Below are 20,563 nucleotides of genomic sequence, written 5' to 3'. Positions count from 1 at the left end.
TATAATTTTAACCAACACAGTATTAAAGCATAAGTCATGAAGAAGTTTTCTGAAAAATTTCAAGTCAAAATATGCAACAGGAAAAAAGTTATGTGACTTTATAGACGAGTGGCACTCCCCCAATAAAACGCTTATTTCTCGAGATATTGACCAATTGACCACCGCGTGGTGAATGGCTAATTTTGGTCTTACTTTATGTTTTTGATGGTGCTGAAAACGAAAATGAGGTTTATTTTGAATTTTAGATAGGGGAATAAGTATTGTCAAAATCGCAATTTTACCCTAAAAATAAAAAAAAAATAAATCACGTTTTTCGTAAAATTAAAAGTTGCATATTTTTTTTTATAAAATATTTTGTTCTTTGTACTCTATGTTTTAACATAAACTTGATTAAAAAGCTAAATTTTAAATTTTGTCACTCAACTTTTGCAATTCAGGAATCTGCACCTTTTACTTTAAACAATTCATAACTTTTATTATAATAAGACAGAAAGATTAAAACAGGTCCCATTGTCTTCAGAAAGGTGAGAGATATGGACCATAAAACGCAAAAAAACGTGATTTCATTTTTTTTATTTTTAGGGTAAAATTGCGATTTTGACAAGGCTGCCCCACGTAAAATTCAAAATAAACCTAATTTTCGTTTTCATCGCCATCAAAAACATAAAATATAACCAAAATTAGCCATTCACCACTCCGTGGTCAATATCTCGAGAAATAAGCGTTTTTTGGGGTGTGTCGCTCGTCTATGAAGGCCATAACTTTTTTTCTATTTTATATTTTGACTTAAAATTTTTCAGAAAACTTCTTCATGAATTATATTTTATTGCCATGTTCGTCAAAATTATAACCTAAAAAATTTGTCACTCAACTTTGTTAAGTAAATATGAACACGGGCGCCCATATAAAAATTTTCAGGGGGGGGGGCAGACGTGAAGATGTTGCACATTATATTTTGTATATTTTGGATATACAAATTCTAAAATGGACGCCAAGGGAAAGAAGGAAGAGAGGAAGACCGAAACAATCCTGGATAGGCGGCATTCAGAAGGCAATGTCGGAAAGAAATCTTCACCCTGGCGAATGGAACGACCGACGAAGCTAGAAGCTGGAAACCCGGAAGGCGAAGAACGCTATAAATAACCGGGATAATTAAAAAATATTTTGGATAACCATATATAGTTAACAGCACCCGAAAAGCAAGGGGGGCACACCCCCCTGCCCATGGGTATTGGCGATCATAAACATGAAACCAACGAAATCTGATGACAAAATGTTTAAAAATTAACAACTCCTCTTTTAATTTGTTTAAACATTTTTCACAATCGCATTTATATCTAAATACTTCAAAGATGACACAGTAAACTTTTCAAAAGGAAATATTCATGGCGACTAGTGCGGCAGATTCGTGCAAATATTATAAGAATTGTGCATTTAATTACAGAAGCATATAATTTAGACTACATATACTACACATATAAAGGTTCAAAATTAGATATGAGGTCATCTCAGATTTTGCCTTTTACAAAAATGGCGGGCATTCAAAATCGCGACTATACATATATAAGAACGATAACTTTTAAACAAAAAGTCCGATTTCAACCAAATTTGGTATATAGGTTCTTATTTTATGTATAAGATCGAGCTCTTGAACCGGAAGAATCGGTTTACCAGAAGTTGTGTTTTTCTTGATTTTTTATGTAAAAATATGTTGTTCTTCTTCTTCTTCTTTTATATAGGCAGTACTGCCTGTTTTTCTTCAACGGTGCCTTTCATTCTGCCCCTAAGTTGTCATTCCATCTTTTCCTTGGGCGTCCTATACTTCTCCTGCCTAACGGTGACTTGTCCCTGGCTATTCTTACTATCCTTGATTCAGACATCCTGCTTATGTGCTCATTCCACACTTCTTTTCTGTTCTTTACCCAGGTATTTATATTGTCTACCCCACATATGCGTCTGATTTCCTCACTTCTTACCCTATCCTGTAGTCCTTTTCCAGCAATCCTTCTTAAGATCTTCATTTCGTTGGTTTCCAGATGTCTTCGTGTTTTGCTTGTATCTGGTCTTGTTTCGGCCGTGTAAGTCATAACTGGTCTAATAACTGACTTATACAGGGTGTCCCGAAAAGATTGGTCATAAATTATACCACACATTCTGGGGTCAAAAATAGGTTGAACCTAACTTACCTTAATACAAATGTGCTCATAAAAAAAGTTACAGCCCTTTGAAGTTACAAAATGAAAATCGATTTTTTTCAATATATCGAAAACTATTAGAGATTTTTTATTGAAAATGGACATGGGGCATTCTTCTGGCATGGCAGGAATATCTTAAAGCAAAATTATAGTGAAATTTATCCACCCCATAAAAATTTTATGGGGGTTTTGTTTCCTTAAACCCCCCCCCCAAACTTTTGTGTACGTTCCAATTAATTCATTATTGTGATACCATTAGTTCAACACAACGTTTCTAAAACTTTTTTGCGTCTTGGTATTTTATAAATAAGCCAGATTTTATCGCGATGCGGCTTCTTTTTTAATATGTTTACATAAAAATTTTATGGGGGTTTTGTTCCTTTAAACCCCCCAAATGTTTGTGTACGTTCCAATTAAACTCTTATTGTGGTACCATTAGGTAAACACAGTGTTTTTAAAACTTTTTTGCCTCATAGTCTTTTTTTGATAAGTCACCTTGTATCGAGATGTTTCTTCTTTTTCAAAATATACCTAATAATGTAAATTATAAATAAATTTTCAGATTATTAAAAGCTCTCAATCGTACTTAACCATATACAAATATGTGGTGGATTCGACAAATATTCAAAATATCTCGATAAACACTGGCTTATCGAAAAAGTACTAAGAGGCAAAAAGTTTTAAAAATATTGTGTTTACCTAATAGTGGAACAATAATAATTTAATTGGAACGTACACAAAAGTTTGGGGGGTTTAAGGGAACAAAACCCCCATAAAGTTTTTATGGGGTGCACAAATTTCACTTTAATTTTTTGAAGATATTGTGCTTTAGGCGCGATTCGATTGAGGGTAAAATTGTACATAAATCTGCGGGCCTGCGCAGACAGTATGTACACAGACAGCATGTAGTTCATTGCTAATCTTTCAAGATAGGTATGTATGTATCTGTAACCGTGCAAATAAGTCATTAAAAGAATATATTAGTGTTTTTAGGAAATGTATTATTTATTATAATTCTTGTGTTTTGGATTTGTGTTTCTCTGTAGTAAAATAATAAAATATTATGTAAGCATAACATTTTTACACTGTATGTCGCCGTGTTGTTTAATTATATCCGAAACTTACATGTCAATTACAAGGACCTCGCTGGAGTAGTTGGTAATGCGTTAGATCTGAGATTGGAATGACGCGGGTTCAAATCCTGGGCGATTCATATATTTTTTTAATTTTTGGTTGTTTTAATAAAATTTTTTAAAAGTGGTAGATAAGAAAGCTAGTTTGATTTTTAAATAAAATACAAATAACCTGTTAAGTATATTTACTTCGTTTAAATTACCTATTATTTAATAGAAGAATATCTTCTTACGTGCGTACAAAGTACACACACACATTCTTTTTTTTAAGATGTTGCTACTATAACAATGCCACTATGCCACATGTCCAATTTCAATAAAAAATCTCTAGGAGTTTTCGATATACGAAAAAAAAATCGATTTTCAGTTTGTAACTTCAAAGGGCTGTAACTTTTTTGTGTGCACTATTGTATATAGGTAAGTGAGATTCAATCAACCTATTTTTGACCCCAGAATCTGTGGTAGAATTTATGACCAATCTTTTCGGGACACCCTGTATATTCGGGCCTTTGTTTCCAATCTTAGGTGTTTGTTTTTCAAAATTGTGTCGTTTAGGCATCCGGCCGTTCTACTGGCTTTAATTATTTGGTCTTTTACCTCTTCTTCGATATTGTTGTCGGCTGATAGATTAATTCCCAGATATTTGAAAGTCATTACTTGTTGTATAATTTGATTGTCTAACTCCAATTTGCATCTTATTAGTTCTTTGGCAATTACTAAGCTTTTTGTTTTTTGGGCTGATATTTTCATATTCATTTCTTTTGCGTTAATGTTGAACTCGTGCAATAATCCTTGTAGGTCGTCTTCGCACTCTGCTACTAACACGGTGTCATCAGCGTAACTGAGTATTTTTATCTCTCTATTGCCCATTTTGTACCCTCTTTTTTTCTTCACTTGTTTTATTATTGCATCCAAGATTATGTTAAACAGTAGAGGGCTTAGTGAATCTCCTTGCCTGATTCCTGTGTTTGTATTGTTTGTATGTGTATCTGTTTGTACACATATTCCCTAAAAAATACTTGTACACTCTTTTCAATGGCGGTATTACCTATTTGAAAAATTAATATACACAGGGTGAAAGAATTAAAAAAAAAAACAAAATATTTTTACATAAACACCAAGAAAAACACAACTTTTGGTAAACCGATTCTTCCAATTCAAGACCTCAATCTTATACATCAAAAAAGAAACCTATATACCAAATTTTGTTGAAATCTGACTTCTCGTTCAAAAGTTATCGTGCTATTAGTCACATATGTATAGTCGCCATTTTGAATGCCCGCCATTTTTGTAAAAGGCAAAATCTGAGATGGCCTCATATCTAAATTTGAACCTCTATATGTGCAGTATATGTGGTCCACATTACATACTTCTATCATTAAATGCACAATTGTTTCACATATCGGCTGCACTAGACCAAACCAAAGATACAGTGAGGTAAAGTTGAAAAATCATCAAAATTTATTTTTCCAATTTTTGCATAAAATTTAATCTTTGAACATGTTCCACCAATTCTAGAAAAAAATAAACTTCATATTCGGATTCACCGACCACGAAAACAAAGAATGAATACGGCAAAAATTACAAAATTTTCTGTCTTTACACGGCAAATATTACGTGTTAAAATTCTCACTGGTATGGATATGTAATCATTACTACTTGACAATGTCATCATTAACTTACTTGTTCTTGGAGAACTGTTACTTGTATAATTGCAAATTATTAATTCAGTTAATAAATATGATAATTTTTTCACTAACTATGTATTCAGTGATTGTAATAATTTTTACACTGTACAACAAAAACTATTACTCAATCGAGAAAAGCGGATAAGTGTTAAGTGATTTTTTAATAATATATTGTTACTATGGAACGCTTACAATTTTGAACATCTTTAACAACAAAATACTTTGATCACAGAATATATCCTGGTGTATTCTCTGCTTGGATCTTTCATAAATAATAAACAATTATCGAATACACTATCAATATATAATATGTACACCATATTCTATTCGACTCAGTGCGTTGTATGACAAAGATAGCGAATGTTCGATTTGGAAAATATCACCATGGACATGGTGTTAATTTTTTTCAGATCCTGAAAAAAGTAATAAATATTTTGAAAAAATTTAAACGCAGAATTAAAGACTAAATTAATATCGAGGGCCGAAAGTCCCTTAGAATAAATAAAAAGTATTTGTAATTAAAAATCACACTACATTTTCTCTTAGTTTTTCACCCCTGTAACTTATTAAAATAAACATTACAGAAGTTTTCAGGGACTTTCGGCCCTCGGTAAGAACGTAATCTTTCATTCTTTGTTTAAATTTTTGAAAAATACTTATTAGTTTTCTCAGGATTTAAAAAAAATGAATCCCATTTAAATAACATTAGAGCCGAAACTACGTACCTACCCATCCCCTTAATAGATTGGAATCTTTCCCATTTGAAATTTTTACAATTATTTGTAAAAACAACTTATTATTTACATGAAATATATTGATTAATACTGACAAATAACATTTATAAAAAAATCATTCATTTATTTTAGAGAAAAACTTTTAAATAGAAAGTTGTAGTAAATTTAAAAAGCCACATTACTTCTACAATAAATAATGCAATTGCAAAAAACGACCATTTTGGACCTTTTGCTAGCTGTTTTGCAACAACAAATTAACGAAATTAAACTTGCCATTGCCATAGCTCAAATTGTGGATTTTTTAATTTACTACAACTTTATATTTAAAAGTTTTTCTCTAAAATGGATGCATGAATATTTTTATAAAAATGTTAGTTGTCCGTATTAATCAATATTTCATGTAAATAATAAGTTGTTTTTATAAATTGTAAAAATTTCAATCTATTAACATTAACATGACTTTTTACGAAGTTTTATAATATATAGGTAATTAAGTAAAGATCTGCGAGGATTATGACTGAAGGAGTTAATGTATCGCTTATAGTATATAAAATTATTAAAATTTTAATGTATTTTATGTGAAATTATATGTTTTAAGTACATATCCATAATCTTGTAATAATCCATTCGTACCGCGTATGCGTAGAGAGCTATTAGGATCTGCAATCGGCTTGTGCTTGTAGTCGGTTCGGTTATATTCCTTGGCGCTGTACGGACATGTAAGTGTCAAACGTCATTCTTGGTATCCGCTCTAAAGGCTATCTTAATTTTATTGCATTGAAGCACATAACCGATAAGAACGTAAAGAAAAGTATGTGGATTATACGGCACTTTTTGGTATGGTTTGCTGAAATCGTAAACTCTACTTTACACTTTTATTTTTTTGCTTGTGTATCTATTGAGGAATATTTTTTTTAAATTGAGTTTTAAATTAATAAATAAATGAATCAATAAAATGGATAGAATCTTCAGAATCCATATTCTTAATTATTACAGAAATAAAAGAAACTTGTGTGTAAAATGACAATATAATTTAAATGTTTATACTTTTGGTTTTCATTTTTTAGGAACAATTTTAGAATATGTATGTAAGCAAATGGGCCACATGGACCAAAATTAAGCTTACGAATAAATATTTTCTGGAAATATATTATTAAAAGTTAAATGGCCTTTCGGGCATTCTCGCATTGAGGAATTTAGAAAAAGAGCAATATGTGCCGTTGTACTGCGCATGCGTGTATTTATTAATAGTTCATTTCAGTATCAAATTTCTGTGAAGCAAATTTTCAGTCTCATCTTTAGCGAGGAGGGGTGTAGTTGTTGTTAGTGAAAGTGCGATTTTAGTGGAAAAGAAGAATTCACAACACAGGGTGAGTGAAATATATTGTTATTTATAGACTTATTGTACTTCTGCAGGTTCTCGTTTTATCGGTGCACGAATTCTAAAAGAACCTTGGAAGTCTCTGTCGGTTTCAGTTCAATGGTCTTTTGTTTCTCGGAGTCAAGGGTGGAATAGTGCGGCGGGCTAAGCAACTCATTACACAGGTGTCATCAAAATATTCACTTTTAATAATAGAAGGGGTTTTTGATACCCATAGACCTTTTATTGGCATAGAAGTGTATTATAATAATTATTGTACCTTAATATACGTGTAGGGCTGCGTGTTTGATTTGATTTGGTGCAGAAAGTGCATTGGCAGGAATACCAGGTCTGTACTAAAATTTGCTAAATAGAAATATGTAGGTTTTTTTAGTTTTAAGCTTAGTACACAAGCTTGAATTAAAAGAACTGGTTTAGTTTTTTGTTTATTTATTCACACCGGTGTATCAAAATATTCATAACTTTTTTAGATAAACTTTATACTTTATATCTTGTAACAAATGTTTTGTCTTGTAATTAGGCGAAAAACAAAACTGAACAGTGTTCAAATTTCAGGTTTAATAAACCAATCGCTGCTAATATGAAGTATAAGACAGTCAGTATCAGCTTCAGTTCTTACTGTCCCTCCTTCCAAAATTTTGAATCTATTACGGCCTTAATGCCTTGTAAGTGGATCAAATGTCAATCTAGTTATCACTATAGTCGGTTCGCTAAACTCAGACACAACTGGCTAGTGATTTTAGTAGGTAATTTTTTTTGTTTTTGGCCAATTTTGTCAAAATTTGCAAAATTACTAACTATTTAGTATTTTTTTTACCAATTTTACCAAATTGGCAAAATTACTTACTAAAATCACTAGGCAGTTGTGTCTGAATTTAGCGAACCGATTTTAACAAGTTTTTTGTTGCAACTGTGTAAGTTTGCAAATCTAAGATACCGGTCAGTAGTAAAATCGTAATATGGTCAGTGATAGAAGCGTATTTTTTCACAAGGAAAAAGTTTTCCTGTAGTTGGCGGTATGCTGTATACCATGTGATACAAAAAACAATAAATCTTGTATAAAAGGTATACCTTTTATATAAGATTTATTGTTTTTTTTTTCGTATTTTTTTGTTTATATCCAGTTTTTGATATAAATTGGATCTTAGTACCTAGGTCCCTTGCTTTTTTCTCCAATCTCTGAATCTCTCACGCCAGTTTCTGACAGGTCTTGGTTTACTGCTTTCAACCATTTCTTCTTTCGACTTCCTCTACTTTTCCCCGTTACTCTCTTATTCAGTATTGTTTTAACATTTCGATTATTTTTGTTCGTATTTTTGCCGTAATTATTGGTTTTCCGTACATCCGCATTATTTCTTTATTTGTTCGTCTTCTCCAAATATTCTCTGCCGTCTGGATTGCTCCGAAGATTTTTCTGAGCACCTTTTTTCCCTCATTTCTATTTTCTTTTCTTGCTGGTTCATAATCCATGTTTCGCTGGCATACATCACTTTGGGTCTGATTTCTGACTCGTAAACCCGCAAGTTAACGGTTCTTAACAAATTTGTGAATTTAGTGACCCTATCGCTCTGCTCCTCTTCATTAATCTTTTGTCTATCTCTTTTCACTTTTTTCCCGTATTCGTTATGGTTAAGCACTCCTAAGTATTCAGATTCTGACACCTTTTCAAAACTATAAACAGCCTCTGCTCCTTTTATTTTGATATATTTGTCATTATTCGATATGTTTTCTTTCATTTCCATAAATTGAGTTTTTGTTTGGTTTATTGCTAGTCCGCATCTTTTCGCTTATTCTTAAAATGTTTGGAAAACTTCTAGATGTTTTTTTGTTCTCGCTAATACCACATCATCCGCGTGCTCTACGCACTGTTCCATGCTATTTAATAGCCCTGTTTGTGCTCATATTTGACCTTCTTACGATTTTTTCTAACACCAGGTTGAATCAATTCGTTGACAGCATACCTATCCCCTTTTTTAAACCTCTATTTACTTTGAACGGCCTTTAAAAGGTTTCTTCCATTATTACCCTATTTACCGTATTTCTAAGTGTCATTCTCAGTAGCCTTAAATATAAGCTTTTCTGGCATTTCTAATATTCTCATGGCCTCATATAGCATTCTTCGATATATATGGAGTCGTATGCCGGTTTAAAATCGATAAATAATATATTATTATGTACCTAATCCTAACTTTTGTTCGTAGCTATTATTTTGTATTAATCTAAAACCTCCCTGGTATTCTCCGATCACTTTGTTATCATATTTCATTATTCTTTTCGTAATAATTTTTGCAAGTATTTTATAAACCACTTCTACTAATAGTGCTTGCTATATCTCTATAGTTTTTGCTTTCAGTGTCTAATTTACAATACTAATTATTCATAATAGAAAAAAAACTGCATTTCATGAATATGTTAGCAGTCTGGTTCACTGTTATTGCACTCTAGATTTTGCATTTATGAATTGTTTTTCATTGAGTATGGTCAGTACCTAAACGGACGCGGAATCTGATACGTAACTTCATTTATCTCGACATCCTTTAAATCGTCTTATAAAAGTTAACTACCTTAAGTGTTAACTACCTGGACCTGACGGCTTCACGTGTCCTCCGAAGCACGGTGAAGCTTGAATTAAAAGAACTGGTTTAGTTTTGTGGTTATTCACACCTTAAAAATTTTTTAGATAAACTTATCTTGTAAAAAATGTTTTGTCTTGTAATTTGGCGAAAATTAAGAGAGTTGTGTTCAAATTTCAGATTTAACAAAACAATCGCTTCTTAGTATAAGACAGACAGTAGTATCAGTTCTTACTGTCCCTGCTTCCAAAATTTTGAATATAATATGTTAAAGCCTTAATGCCTTGTAAATGGATCAGACGTAAATCTTTAGTTATCAAGCAACTTTTGTCTTGCAACTGTCTGCTTGCAACAGTTATCGCATTTTAGATTTTGCAAATATGAATTGGTTTTTATTGAGTATGGTCAGTAAATGGATGCAAAACCTGAATCTGTGGCATCTGCCAGAAATCGCAGTTTTTACTTATTCTTCTTCTTCATTGTATATATTAGGAATGTTCTTGTCCTTGTCCGACCTTACGGCTGAGATCATATTAAAATCTTAGTGTATCTTCCTGTGTAATGGTGTTAGTGTAAACGAGTACTTACATAGCCGGGACTGACGGCTTTACATGTCCTCCGATGCACGGTGGCAGCTCAGTTTTATTAGAAATTGAAACATTGCCTGTGTCTGCCTGGATTGAACTCGAGCAGTCCAGCTTGGTAAGCCAGTACCCAACCAATGAGCTATGGCTGCCACTTGATGTCAATTAGTCTTAAATGTGTTGTTGTTCGGTCTAGTCTCTCACTATCCATTCATGTAACATGTTGGTCACAGATCACCTACCTCCTCTAGATGTTCCACGGTAGGTAACGCTTTGGTTAAATATGAAAAACAGCGCTCCATGCCGCTTGTATCGGAACTAATACAAGCGGGAATTTCAAAATGTAATTTTGGTGGGAAGAAAATGTTAGGTTAAAATATTTGTATAGTTGAAAAAAAAATAATTTGGTTTTAAAATATGCAAATTATTTTTAATTTCAAATATACAAAATACCATTTGGGAAAAAATAAGACATGACAACGTATTTTTATTTATTTATTTAATACCAGCAAAACCACTTTGTATATACTTTTTTACAAATCGTATCTTTACAAATGAAATTATTAATAGTTATCTTCCAAATTGAGTTCCAAATACTTCTACAAAAGGGTATCTCAAATGATTGAAACATGTGTGCATCTCCACTTGTTGAAGGACTTTCAACTAAAACTGAAAATTATTATAATTGATTTGATAATAACCATGATTCATTTCACGTAAAATAATTTTTATTAATTATATATTTTCAGTAGGGGTTACTTACTTGATGTTACATTCATTTTCATTTGCTTCCCTACACCACTGTGTTACTTGTTCTCTAATAACAAATACTACTTGTTGAACTCACCATGCAAATGTAAGCTAGGAATTGGTTCTTCCTAGGGATCTTCAAATCACATTCGTTTTGTTTCAAAAACTATATTTGAATCCATTTTATCTAAATCAGGATTTTTATTATTGCTAACAATTAGTTAAACATTTACTGACATAAAGATAAAGGCATTGGCATACTGACAGACAATGATGACAATTGACAAATTATAATGATACTCAGACTCAGTGATATAGAAGAAATCTTCACTCCAGGTGCATGGCGACATCTTAAAAAACGTATCATTACTAAAAATGACATTTAATTTAGGATGACCTTGAGATACCTGCGTGAAACATCTAAAGAGAGTTAAGTGATCTGTGATGTTGGTTTCATTGCCGTCTTCTCTGTCTTCTTGATTTGATTTGGTGCAGAAAGTGAATTTTCAAGAATACCAGGTCTGGACTATTTGTTAAATAGAAATATTTACTTATTTATATTTTTTAGTTCTTTTAAAGCTCAACTAAGAACTATACCTACACACGATTGAATAAAAAGAACTGGTTTAGTTTTTTAGATGAACTTTATAGTTTATATATTGTAAAAAATGTTTTGTCTTGTAATTTGGCGAAAAATAAGTGTATACTTAGGGCCAGTTGTTCGATCGCTAATCAAGAGGTTGATTATAATTAAGTCCCCTTAACAACCATCAAATAACAACATCCCTCATTCGTACCTCAATCAGTTGATTTTAATCAATTATGGTTAATTATCATTATGATAATTAACATAATTTATTGATTAATTAATTATTAATTAACATAATAATTATTAACAATTGATTAATAAATCTCATAATTGTAATCAATTATGTTTTCAGCAACCCAAACAAAGTTGACGTTGACAGTTGGTGACAGTAATTAAATATTTGATAAGGATCAGTTGATTCTATTTTTGATTGGCTTTCGAACAACCGGCCCTCAATGTTTTAAATTGTATAATTTTATTGTGTGATTTTAATTGACTTTAAATTACTGTGACTAATTTCAATTCCGACTCGAAGGACCAAATCTTTTGTTCTCATTAACCAAAGAGTTAGATAATTATTTTGAATTTTAATAGTGCTGGTTTTATATATTATGTCGAAATAAGTTAATAGCAAATTTATCAACTAATTTAAGGTGTGTGTATGTAAATAGATATTATACGGTACCTTTACCTTGTGCAGCTCGTCTTCTTCTCCCTAGTCGACTAGGCTGGATTGGCTTGGTTTTCTGGCTTTTTGTATTGGTTTAAAACTACATAAAACTGTTTCCGTTCACTTATGGTTAAAGCAGAAAACTGACAGAGCGTGGAGCGACATTCTGAGTGAAATAGAAAAATGTAACAGAAAAAGATAAAAACTGAAGACGGGATTCAACCCAACGTGAAAAAGATTAAACACAACGAGAGATAGAGAAATTTCTGTCAAAATTTGGTATTTATGACCCTAAGTCGCGTTTACACGATGATAATTGGCGAGACAATTGTCATTGGACAATTGTCATCACGTTGTTGCGGATTGTCGGAGGCTAGTCCAGTTGAACGAGAAGAAGTTTATACGGGGCCAACTATTGCCATGGCAGTAGACAGCTAAAACATGGCCGACTGATCGTCATCTAGAGGGAACTGGCAAAAAACAAGACAGCAGTACTGGCCTACACCGTTCACACGGCGCCAATTGTCGCAGCAATTTAGATTTCGAGTGGTGGGGGCTCACTGGGCGCAGCTCATTGTCCTCAGTCTACTCCCGGAGACAACTGAATTTTGGGCCAATTGTGAGGGTAGTTGGCAAGGCAATTGGCCTGAAGTGTTTAGATAGACGAAGACAATAATTTCACGCCAGTCAGTTGTCTTCTGACAATTGTCTCGCCAATTGTCATCGTGTAAACGCGACTTTAAAATAACACCAAATGCTAAAATTTATTGGCCTGTGGATGTCTCGTCAACCGAGGGTACGATCAGTGGCGTGGTAATTTTATGGTCAAACTACGTTTTGTTCTAATTTTTATCATTGTGGGAATTAAAAAAACCAACTAATATTTTTATCTCCACCACTGGGGGCGGTCACCTTTTTGGTTGCCTGTATTCTTCGGGACATATGCTGTGACCCATTTTATCACAAAGTAAATATTACTAATTTTACCGTCTTGCAGGGTAACTGCGTTCTTTTTCTTTTCCACTATTATATATATTATATCTCTCTTTGCCGACGTTTAAATTAGAACCCACTTAAAGCTCGCTTCAACACGCGCTTCGACCTCGTCGTGAGATTTCCCCTTAAGACATTACTAAAAGCGTGTGTGAACGCTTTGGAAGATTTTGCGTCCCTCTTAAGTAGGTTAGGGGCGGTAGGTATCTACAGGACCGTATTTGGCAACTTAGGAAAGACATACACACACGTTAATTTACACTAAATATAACATGAATAAAATAAAATACTTATACCCTATTCCACGAACATATGCCTGTTTTGGATTACTTCGACAATGAATATTTTACTGTGCAAAATAAGAAGAACGAAAGTAAATTTCAAATTACATTGTTGTTTATTGGAATAATTATTAGCGCCATTTACTTTCGTATTTCTTATGTTGCACAGTAAAATATTCGTTGTCGAAGTAATCCAAAACAGGCGTATGTTCGTGGAATGGCCCATATTAATTACTTAGTAAAAAAAAAGAAAAATATATGTGGAGGGACGGAGCAATAAGACTGAACTGTGTTCAAATTGACAGGTTTAGCAAAACAATCGATTCTTAGTATAGACAGCCAATATCAGTTTTTACTTTTTCCTGTTCCCCCCTTTGCAACTGTCTAATGGGGAATTCTGACGACGAGGTCGAGGCGCGTGTTGAAGCGAGATTCAAGTGGGTCCTAATTTAAACGTCGGCAAAGAGAGATATAATATATATAATAGTGGAAAAGAAAGAGAACGCAGATACCCTACAAGACGGTAAAATTATTAATATTTACACTTTGTGATAAAATGTCCCGAATATGTCCCGAAGAATACAGGCAACCAAAAAGTTGACTGCTCTCAGTGGTGGAGATAAAAATATTAGTTGGTTTTTTTAATTCTCACAATGATAAAAATTAGAACAAAACGTAGTTTGACCATAAAATTACCACGCCACTGATCATACCCTCGGCTGACGAGACATCCACACTATCCACAGGCTAATAAATTTTAGCATTTGGTGTTATTTTAAGGGTCATAAATACCAAATTTTGACAGAAATTTCTCTATCTCTTCTTACGTTTAATCTTTTTCACGTTGGGTTGAATTCCGTCTTCAGTTTTTATCCTTTTCTGTTACATTTTTTTATTTCACTCATAATGTCGCAACACGCTCTGTCAGTTTTCCTCTTAAGTTTGCAAATCTCTCTAAGATACCGGTCAGTGGAAAAGCCTAATATTTTTTCGTTTATATCGAAGAATGTAGGCAGCTTTCGTCTACAAATATTTTTCATATAAATTGGATCTAAGTAGGTAAGGCCTCCCATGCTTTCAGTGCCTATAATACTAATTATTTATAATAGGAAAAACTGCGATTCATCAATATGTTAGCAGTCTGTTTCATTGTTGTTAGAGCATGGTCAGTAAATTGATACAGAATCTGAATCTGTGGTATCTTCCAGAAGTCGCTGTTTTTATTTATTGTCCTTCTTCGTATATTAGAATAGATATTTTTCTCGTACTTAGTTTTTTCCTTGCTAAAGTCGTCTTCGAATATATCTGTCGTATATCTGAGGCTTTGTGTTTCTTTTTTATCGGGTTCTCTTAACCCTTATTTTGGGCTTGGTTCCGGCTGTCTCAAACGAAATAAGCGATAGACTACCCCAGCTAATTGAAATAATATTCGAAAATATTACTCCAATCATCCGAGATAGCCATCGTTCACCCTTGCCTTAGCTCAGTCTCTCAAGGTCTTGTCTCTTTTCGTCTTGTCCTAATCTTAGAAATGGACTATGAAGATTCAGAATGGAAGCAAACAAAACAGTACTTTTAACTAATCATGTTTATTGTTCATAAAAATATAATAAAAATGTGACTTATTAAGTGCATTAACAAATATATTCGAATTCTTGCCAAAAACTAACAATTTGTAGATTATACTAATGGCTTTGGTGTCTGGTTCGATGGTTGAACTAGAATATGGATAGAACTGGGCAGATGTTGTGGCCCTAGGTCGCTGCAACTAGAGATGTCCGGTGCTGTTGTCTGTTTGATGCATCTTGTTGTCTTGCATGATGAGTAGCATCACCGGTGATGAAGGCAGGTGGCTCCCGAAGGGAGAAAAGTGATTTATTTCCAAAAGCTATAAGATAAAGACACATATCAATCATCAAGAAGAAAAACCAAAAACGAGCCTATGCCAAACAATCGTAAAAAGTAGTTATTGGCAAAGGAATAATTAAATGGAATTAAGATTGAATATTACTAGTTAAAATTTTATTACTATACGTGCATATATGTAAATTAAAAAGATATATTTAAAACTAAAATATCAGAAACCATGCTTTTAGATGGGAGGTTAGGTTAGATATAGAAATATTAGAAAAACTGCTAGATGTAGAAATGTAATTAAAATATGATAATATGTATTCTTACCCCAAGAGAATATTAAGTCTGGAAATAGATGGGGCCTTATGGGCTCATCTCTTTAAATATATTAATTTTTCCCTTCCATTTTCATTTTGTGTCAGCGGGTAGGGATGAAGTGTCACTTTCATGACAGTGCGACGTAGGCAGTAGCAGGCATGTTCCGTATTAAGACAGATAGTTACAGAGTAAGAATATACGGGGTACGTTTAGAATGATGATTTATATTTTAGATGAGAAGAGATACAGTAGAACCCCGATTATCCGTGTGCGGATTATCCGGGCTGCAGATTATCCGTGCTATGATTTTCTATTACTTAAATTGCATTTTTGAGGTTTTATTAAAATATCGTCACTGTAAATCACTCGACGGAAACTCTATACGCGGAGAGGGAGACTCATAATGAAATATCCACTAGGAAGAATTTCCTGTAGCTGGCTGTATACCATTAATTACAAGTAAAATTTAATAAAAAATTTTGGTCTTGGTAAAAGGTATATTATTTTAAAAAGCCCTATAGGGCTACAAACATCGAACAGAACGTTTTCGCTCTAAAAAGAGCATCATCAGTGTTGCCTAAAATAAGTATAACCATATTAATTATCAAAATGTTGAACTTAAAGTGATGACCAAGGTAGAATCAAAGTTTGGTTATACTTACAAGAACATGGTGAGCCAACCAAAAAAATACGAAGGTCAAAGCCTTTCAAAAATGGACTAAAAGTCACATCAAAATGCTAACATAGCAAATTCCAAATGATGGATATAATCCCTAAGGATATGGCCCTAGGATAACATATGACTCCCACACGTTGTAAGTGGGTCAAAGGTAACAAATTAGGTCATTATGTTACAAGAGCTGACAGGCAACTAAGATGTGAGATATCAAAAGCGAATCTGTCTGATGTCAAGACAACAATTGTCAATGGAACTTGAAGTATCATGAAAAATTGGTTACACAGCTACTAAATTTATAGTTGTTTATAGTACAAGCAATGATAACAGCTAACATCAGTGTGTTGGAATTATAAAAATAAAGAGTTAGTGAGAATAGATTATCTAGATGTAAAATAGAAGGGGGGAATTTGAGTACCCACAATCATCAATGAAGTGTACGTAAATTGATGAAGAAAGGTAGGCAAAACAACATACAGATAATGTAATGTATGGTTTATGTTTTGAAATTAGATAATTTATATTTGTGAACCAACACAAATGATGGCTGAGAGACTGGCTGAAAAACTAGAGACAAAATAGGGGTCGTGATATCAAATGCTGAAAAAGTTGTAAATGCAAAATCTTATTTATAAATTAATAAAATATAGATGGGTTCATCAACACAAATTTACAAGACTGAAAAGGTTGTATTACAAGCTTAGTCCAAATTTCTTTATTATGTCCTTTTATGTTAAATAACATCTAGGGCAAAGAAAAATTAATAACTTGGATAAAAGTGTCTAAGCTACAACTAAAGTGGGGTCAGATGAAGATAAGTGTTGAGTAAGATTATTGAGTATATGAGAAAATTAAAAATTGTGTTTATTTGAGATAGATGAGTTTGTGGTATATAAAGTAAATTTGACATCACTATTGAGACTAATGAACATTATTGAGAGACTGGGGACTCCAGAGACCAGGCAACCAAACAAACCAAATGATGAATGAAAGGTTGGCTGAATGGAATAACTACTAGATGTGTGAAACTTGAAAGATATATTGTACAGTATTATTGGTTGATTTAGTTTAGAATGAAATAGTTATGATTGGACACTAAACGAAAAACGGTTTGAAAAGATGATGTGGAGAGAATGGGATATATATTGAATAGATATAGATGTGTACAAGTTGTGACAAATGGATGTTGCGGATATAGTTGAAATTGCTTTGTTTGGGAGAAGAAAAATTTTTTGAAGAAAGGATTAGATGATTATCGAAAATTGAGTGAACATGTGGATGTGTGTGAATAAGAAGAGAAAAGAAAGAAATAGAACAATATTGGTAGATGCGAATAATTAGGAGAAATAAAGTAATATAAGAAACAGATTTATAATGTAATTTATGAGAAAAGTTGACGATGTAACGGTTGAAAGTCACGATTGAAAGACACATGGCGATTAACACAATTTGGACTTCTCTGTTTCTCTTTGACTATTTCAAGATCCTCGTATAGGTCCAATCTCAGAAAGTTTTTATCGGGAATGTTATGTATTAGGGATACGTTATCAGGGATATTGAGAGTATGGTTGTTTTGTTTAAGATGTTGAGAGAAGGTTGATGTATTCTCTCTTTTAGTATGTTCAAGTGAACGGGAGGCAAGTGACCTACAAGTTCTCCCTATATATGTGGCATCACAATCAGAGCATTGCAATTTATAGACACCGCTACGATTCATGTAGTTAATAGGGTCTTTGGAGTTGGAAAGGCACTGTCCTAAATTACTTGATACCTTAAATGAAATTTGAATGTTATCAACTGAATATATCTACAATATATCTTTCAAGTTTCACACATCTAGTAGTTATTCCATTCAGCCAACCTTTCATTCATCATTTGGTTTGTTTGGTGGCCTGGTCTCTGGAGTCCCCAGTCTCTCAATAATGTTCATTAGTCTCAATAGTGATGTCAAATTTACTTTATATACCACAAACTCATCTATCTCAAATAAACACAATTTTTAATTTTCTCATATACTCAATAATCTTACTCAACACTTATCTTCATCTGACCCCACTTTAGTTGTAGCTTAGACACTTTTATCCAAGTTATTAATTTTTCTTTGCCCTAGATGTTATTTAACATAAAAGGACATAATAAAGAAATTTGGACTAAGCTTGTAATACAACCTTTTCAGTCTTGTAAATTTGTGTTGATGAACCCATCTATATTTTATTAATTTATAAATAAGATTTTGCATTTACAACTTTTTCAGCATTTGATATCACGACCCCTATTTTGTCTCTAGTTTTTCAGCCAGTCTCTCAGCCATCATTTGTGTTGGTTCACAAATATAAATTATCTAATTTCAAAACATAAACCATACATTACATTATCTGTATGTTGTTTTGCCTACCTTTCTTCATCAATTTACGTACACTTCATTGATGATTGTGGGTACTCAAATTCCCCCCTTCTATTTTACATCTAGATAATCTATTCTCACTAACTCTTTATTTTTATAATTCCAACACACTGATGTTAGCTGTTATCATTGCTTGTACTATAAACAACTATAAATTTAGTAGCTGTGTAACCAATTTTTCATGATACTTCAAGTTCCATTGACAATTGTTGTCTTGACATCAGACAGATTCGCTTTTGATATCTCACATCTTAGTTGCCTGTCAGCTCTTGTAACATAATGACCTAATTTGTTACCTTTGACCCACTTACAACGTGTGGGAGTCATATGTTATCCTAGGGCCATATCCTTAGGGATTATATCCATCCTTTGGAATTTGCTATGTTAGCATTTTGATGTGACTTTTAGTCCATTTTTGAAAGGCTTTGACCTTCGTATTTTTTTGGTTGGCTCACCATGTTCTTGTAAGTATAACCAAACTTTGATTCTACCTTGGTCATCACTTTAAGTTCAACATTTTGATAATTAATATGGTTATACTTATTTTAGGCAACACTGATGATGCTCTTTTTAGAGCGAAAACGTTCTGTTCGATGTTTGTAGCCCTATAGGGCTTTTTAAAATAATATACCTTTTACCAAGACCAAAATTTTTTATTAAATTTTACTCATAATGAAATATTTATTTGTTCTGTTGTCTTTTTATGGTAGGTATATATGTATGGATATCCGTACATATGTATGTATTATAATAAGAAATAAATGTTCGGATTATCCGTGCTTTTCAATTATCCGTGCCAACGTCCGGTCCCGAGGAGCACGGATAATCGGGGTTCTACTGTATATTAAATATAAAATAATAAAAGAGGATAATAAAAGAGGGCGTCAACGAGTTTTTAACGAAGAAAACAGGTAAAACAAATAGAAGAAAATTATTAATGAAATATTAAAGAAAATAAAGTAAAATAATTATTTAAAAATAAAATATCAAAGATTTGACGTTTGTAACGTTACATGTCCTGTTAAGCTACTCGATCTGCCTAAAATGAAATTATTGATATTTTTAATTGATTTTCTTGTACTTGTCACGACGTACTGCAGACAATAATATGCTTATATTGTACCTACGTTATACCCATATGATTCCCATGATAGGATTCTGAAACCCTGTGCCAGGAAGAAATATCCATGGCTCCGAATCCTTCGTCAATGGATTGGCATATCAGCAGATACATTGTTACATGCCGCGTAAGGTGGAGAACGATAGCGACAAATTGTAACGGAAGCTACCCACACCTAAAATTTGTACACGGTACTCAAAGAAGAAGAAGTGAATGGGTTACATATATTTTTTTGGAGTTACTTGGATGTGTCAAAAAAATATTTGCCAACTGCGATCTAATACCTTGCAGTGATGCAAGATATGGTTGACTGTTTCAGGTTCTCTGCTACAGAGCCTGCAGCTCAAGTCGCCATGAAACAATCCTATTGTGTGCAGGTATCCCTTGACTGGCGGATATCCAGTAAGCAAGCTTATTTTGACTCTGAGCTAATTCCTGCTTGTTTTTCGCAGTACTTCAGACCTATTAGCATAATGTCCGTTCAACATCTCATCGATATCATATTTTAAAAATCTGGTTACTGATACTGATCGACGCCCTGGTTTATAAAAAACGAATCATCGCGATTATACTCCTTCTATTTTGCCAATCTGTTAGAATAGAGACATTTTATTCAACCG

The 20,563-nt window shown here is 32.9% G+C and overlaps 1 protein-coding gene across 10 annotated transcripts in view; it reads left to right on the top strand.

Annotated features, from left to right (window-relative positions):
• The first annotated feature begins 6,972 nt into the window (after positions 1-6,972).
• The window catches only part of LOC114338004 (F-actin-monooxygenase MICAL3), a 688,439-nt gene continuing 674,848 nt past the window's right edge, over positions 6,973-20,563 (top strand). For 6 of the 10 annotated variants that reach the window (XM_050647141.1, XM_050647140.1, XM_050647138.1 and 3 more), the window contains exon 1: positions 6,974-7,120. The gene's annotated coding sequence lies outside the window, so the exon portion shown is untranslated. Of the gene's footprint in view, positions 7,121-20,563 lie in introns of all 10 variants that reach the window. The other 4 variants (XM_050647134.1, XM_050647137.1, XM_050647132.1 and 1 more) reach the window with 2 other exon arrangements.

Source organism: Diabrotica virgifera, chromosome 3 (assembly GCF_917563875.1).
Source record: "Diabrotica virgifera virgifera chromosome 3, PGI_DIABVI_V3a".
NCBI classification, from domain to species: Eukaryota; Metazoa; Arthropoda; class Insecta; order Coleoptera; family Chrysomelidae; genus Diabrotica; species Diabrotica virgifera.
This window is presented reverse-complemented; position numbering and strand designations above follow the sequence as displayed.